This window comes from Echinops telfairi, unplaced genomic scaffold (genome assembly GCF_000313985.2).
Source record: "Echinops telfairi isolate 266 unplaced genomic scaffold, ASM31398v2 ScPeMD7_7469;HRSCAF=8507_0, whole genome shotgun sequence".
Taxonomy (NCBI): Eukaryota; Metazoa; Chordata; class Mammalia; order Afrosoricida; family Tenrecidae; genus Echinops; species Echinops telfairi.
This window is the reverse complement of record NW_022111372.1, coordinates 44,382,009-44,387,761: the sequence shown is the minus strand read 5'-3', so window position 1 is coordinate 44,387,761 and position 5,753 is coordinate 44,382,009.

Here is a 5,753-nt window from a genome sequence, read left to right as displayed (position 1 = left end):
CTTTGTATTCCATCCAAAGAATTCTCTGTGTATATTTTCCCTTTGTGTTGTTCAAAAATGGTGTTTGCAATGAACAAGTTGTTGTCTTCTAAAATCCTGTAATGGGTTCTCCAGCTTCATCGTTATCACCAAGCACATGCTTTCCGACTACAGTTCCTTCCACTTTGTTTCCAACTGCCTGTGACTATCACTGCATCATGATTTTATGTTTGATCAATTTATGCCTGAGGGTGTTGGTAGAATTCTTCAATTTCTTCATCACTAGCTTTTGTAGTTGGTTTAGAAATCCAAATAATAGTTGAATTGATTGGATTTCTCTATATGGGGATGGATATCATCCTACCTAAAATAGAATTGTACTTCAGGATAGACCTTGAAATGTCATTTTTGATCATGAATACAAAGCCATTCCTTTGATTGTGTCACTCTCAGCATAGTGACCAATATACTTTTCTGATATAAATAATCGATTTTTATGCATTCCATTCTTTTTTAATGACTTTCAATTTTCCTAGGTTTATAATTCATACATTAAAGTTTTGATAATTAAATGATGTTTTCAACTGTTTCTTTACAATTGGAATCCTGCCACATCAGCAAATGAAGGTCCCAAAGACCTACTCTCCCAGGTTTTATTTTGTTGAGGTCATTATAGTCGACTCTACTTTGAGAAGGCAGCTCTTCCTTAGTCATATTTTGAATGCCTCCTAACCTGAAGGGCTCTTCTTATGGAACCGGCTAGTGACAATCTTTTGCTTCTATTTGTTAGGTTTAAAATAACTGACAAGGTTTCAATAAGATAAGTGGAGTTTCAGAGGCGAATTCCTCTGGCATAGACAGCTTATTCCTTCTTTATAGTCTGCGCTTACCCTGGAAGCTCTGCTGAAATCTGTTCATTTCGGTTGAGGTTGCTGGTATTTGAAATACCAGGGACACAGCTTCCACACACAAGCCACCATCGTCTGCCACACTGACAGACCAGTGGTAGTAAAGCCTCTTATTTCTTCTGAAAGACAAAATGTAACCAATATCTGTCCCTTTTATCATTTTCTTGGGAAGCACCTTTGCTTTTTGATAATTTTTGCCAGTGAAAAGAAGGGCTTTTCAGCCATTTCTCCTTTCTGGGATGGTTTTATATCCTGCTTATACAATTTTGGAATGATACTTTTATTTTAAGACAAAATGATTTTTCTTTCATTTTTATTATTTTAGAAATTATAATTTTCCTCCTTTGATAGCCACTTATATTAGTGTTTAGCTATGATAATTTTATATAAGTAAACACATTTTATAGTTTCTAATTTAAGTTCCTTTAAGTTGCTTCCAACGTTGTCATAGAGATATAAATATACAACTTTACCCAAATAAATTTATCTTTACTAATTCTTTCTAATATTAGGATTATCTAATTTGTGTAAGTGCTTCTTAGTCATTAAAGCATTCAGAGTTCCTTGAATGTATGCTTTAAAATCTGGTTTAATATCACAATTTTGAGGTAAAATTACTGTACTTCCTTAATTTAAGTTTTGGATGTTTAATAGGATTCTCTATTAAAAGCAATTTAAAATAACTTTTTTTCCAAAGCACTTTTCAAATTACAAATCTATATGTTTTCAAAAAACATCTATTAGAAAATGTTAGGAAGTTGACTTAGGGACACAGTAGTTGATTTTATTCCTCTCATCCCTGCAAAGACCCCCACAGAGGATGTTGGAATAGAAATCAGCCAACCATTAGACACCAATGAAGACCCCTAACTAAGTGTGCTCACAGTCATGCCCTGAGCCAGGTGGGAGCTACACCTGGGTGGTCCAAACTAGGGCCAGCCTCATGATATCACCCAGGTGGGCCCAATCCAGCCAATGGGGTCAACCAATACCTTCAAGAATGCCATTGTGGGGAGGAGATGAGCCAGTCAGGGTGCAGGGTAGCAACTATGAAACATATAACTTTCCTCTAGTCCTTAAATGCTCCCCACTATCATGATCCCAATTCTACCTTATAAGTCTGGCTAGACCAGAGGATGTTCATTAGTACAGGTACTGAAAACAGAGAATCCAGGAAAGATGACCCCTTCAGGACCAGTGGTGAGAGTAGCGCTGCCTAGAGGGTGGAGGGAATGTGGGGTGGAAAGGGGGAACCGATTATAAGAATCTACGTATAGCCTCCTCCCTGGGAGATGGACAGCAGAGAAGAGGGCGGGGGAGACGTCGGACAGTGTAACATATGAAAAAATAATAATAATGTATGAATTATGAAGGGTTTATGAGGGAGGGGGGAGGGGGGAGGGAAGGGGAAAAATGAGAAGCCGATATTAAGGGGTCAAGTAGAAGGCAAATGTTTTGAGAATGATGATTTCAACAAATGTACACATGTGCTTGACACAATGGACATATGTATGGATTGTGATAAGAATTGTATGAGCCCCCAATAAGGTGATTTAAAAAAAAAAAAAAGAATGCCTTCCCTCTGTCAGGGGGTGCGCTAGGATAAAGGCAGAGAGCAAGCTCTGGCACACTCTTTTGCTCCAGTGTTCTTGATCTGCATACTAGCCCCTCACTTTCCGGCCTCTGTGCCCTCAGGCCCCTTGCTTCCTCCACCCCTCGATCCCTGATCAGATCCCTGAGAAACACCCTCACCCCAGTTCCACATGCAGGCGTGCTTTTTTCCATGAGGTTGCTTGTGCCCAGTTGTGAACCCTTTTGAGGCTGCAAAACCTGAAACTTGCCCTGCCCTTCACAGAGACCCTCTTGGATTACAAAACTGGCTATGGTGTGAATTCTTTCATCATGGGAAGCCAAGAATCAAGGTATTACCCACTCGAGAAACCTAACAAAAATTTCACACACTAAGCAAATTTAAAATATTACTTTATAAGAGAAAAAAATAGGTTCTAATCACGATACTTGAGAGTTATGTAAACTTAAACATAAAGTTTAAACGTACAACTATTTATATTTACTAGTGTATGAGTTAGTTTGAATAACATATGAAATAATTTATGGAGCAATACTTTTTAACCTAATTTATTGTCCCAACTAGAGACCTATGTCTTATTTTAAATATAATTGACCTTCTAATTGAAAAGTATTAAGTGGATAAAACACTTGAGGTAACAAATAAACAAAAAGTAAAGTTTAAAAAACATTTATTCTAATAGATTGAAGTATGGATGTAAAATCAAATAATACAAAAAATTTAAGTGGTTTAATTGGTGTACTAAGTTAGAAATTAAACTATTAACCATAGGGTCAGCAGTTTGAAATCATTAGCTCCGCTGGGGGAGAAAACTGGGCTTTTTGCTCTGGTAAATATTTTTAAGCTCATAAATCCACATGCTCAGTTCGTTGTGAGTCAGAATCAACCCGATGACAGTGATTTTTGTTTCTTATACTTCTCCGGTTTTAATTAATGTATATAAAGATGGCCCCTGACATTCTTTAGAATTCTTGGCAGTCACATAACAATGTGTATTCTACAAAACAAAAGAGGAGCTCATAAGACAGACATAAGCCATTGGAGAAACAGTAAAGGTCCAAATGGATCTTACCTATGTGACCAAGAAACAACAGTTTCTTAAATGAACAAAAACTTTGTATGTTCCCTTAATCAGGTTGCACAGCCATGGAAAGAAAAAGATCCAGTCAGTTGAACTGAGTTCTATGGTCCACTAGATGGCAGGAGAGTCATGTCTAACAGGTTTACCGTGCTGAAGCCAAGCAGGAAAGGGAAGTTCAAAAAGTAAAACTAATTTACTATAATTTTGAAGAACCTTTTAAAAGCTATCAAAGGCAAAATTACACATTCCAGAATTTCAAGATGACTTGCCTCAGATTGTCTCTGCGAGGCACGAGCAGCTGGAACAAAGCAGTTCCTTGGCTTGTTACTGTTAAGCACCAGGTCTGATAATTCTCTGATAATAGTCAGTGATAAAAGGCATTTGAAACTTGCTGACTGCCATTTTAATATGCTGGAGTGAAAATATACTCTAAAAAAGTAAAATTAAGATATTTATAGAAATTCCAGAGATGGCAATATCAGGAAAACATCCAAATTTATTCAATTAAGATAACTACCCTGTTTCCCCGAAAGTAAGACATCCCCTGAAAATAAGACCTACTTACAGTTTTGCCTCTCGCTGAAATTTAAGGCATCGTCCCAAAAATAAGCGCCCCCCCCCCCAAGCTACCATAACTCTGAACTCTGGACAGTAGCGGTGGGCGCCGCCTCATAGCTCACTGTTAGTAGCAGCATAGCCTAGCCAGAGCAGACAAGGTCTGCTTTTAATAAAACAATAAACAATAAATGTGTACCATATTCTTCTTCATGGAAAAATAAGACATCCCCTGAAAATAAGACCTAGCGCATCTTTGGGAGCAAAAATTAATGTAAGACACTGTCTTATTTTGGGGGAAACAGGGTAATTGTTCTACAGGATAACTTTTGAACAGTTGAAGCAGAAACTCAAAGTCACACAACCATTTTACTTGAGTGAAATTACAATTACATATCCTGTCAAGTGCTGGATATTTAAGAGTGGGAATTTAGCAAAAATAAGGGGATAACATATAAGTGTGCTCCCTACTAGTTGGCAGTGACATGATAGCAATGCATTTGAGTGAGATTGTTTTTAAGGGAACTTGCAGTACAGGGTGGGGAGAAGACAGTGGCAGCGCATGCTTTTCTGGTAACCTCCTATTAAAGTGGCGTTCTCGATCATACTGGTTCCTATGCTTCCTGTATAAAGATTAATTGATGACTTGAGTATCCAGACCCGTTGGGTATAAGCTATAGCATCTTTTTTTTTTAATCTTTCATTTCCCAACTTTCTTTTTTTTGCATTTCTTTATTTTTTAATCATTTTATTAGGGGCTCATACAACTCTTATCACAATCTATACATACATTAATCATGTAAAGCGCATTTGTACATTCATTGCCCTCGTCATTCTGAAAACATTTGCTCTCCACTTAAGCCCCTGGCATCAGGGCCTCATATCTTTTTTTTAAGTGAATCCACATCACCTGTGTTGTAGGTGAGGAAGAGTCACTTTTTACAAAGCTTTTGCACAGACTCCACATCATTTTTTAAAAGAAGGAAAGATGGAGGCCTTTACAAGATTTGACTTGCTGAGATCCAAACCATTTCAACTTATGAAGAGTTACTTCAGCTTTAAAAATGGCTCCAGCCTCAGCCCCAACCCAAACCAAAGAACCTGGGAAAGCCTCCTGAACCAGGCCTGCTCAGGCACGAAACAGAAGGGACTGCAGCGCAAAAGCTTAGAGGGCGCGCCAAGGGGACCAGTCTATGTCGGCGGTTCTCAACCTTCCTAGTGCCGCGGTCCTTTTACAGTTACTCATGTTGTGGTGACCCCCAACCATACAATTATTTTCACTGCTACTTCATAACTGTAATCTTGCTAGTTATGAATCGCAATTTAAGTATCTGATATGGAGGATGTGTTTTCATTGTTACAAATTGAACATAATTAAAGCATAGTGATTAATTACAAAACAATATATAATTATATATTGTGAAATATTTCTGTGCTTTCCAATGGTCTTAGACCACCCCTGTGAAAGGGTCATTCAACCCCCAAAGGGGTCCAGACCCACAGGTTGAGAACCCCTGATGTATACTGTAATTTAAAAACAGGTATGGGGAACACATACCCTTTGCTAAAGCTTATATAAGGTCCTTGTTCCACAAAAACTGTTCAGTTTGCTAAACTCTCAATCTGGCCCCCAAATTGC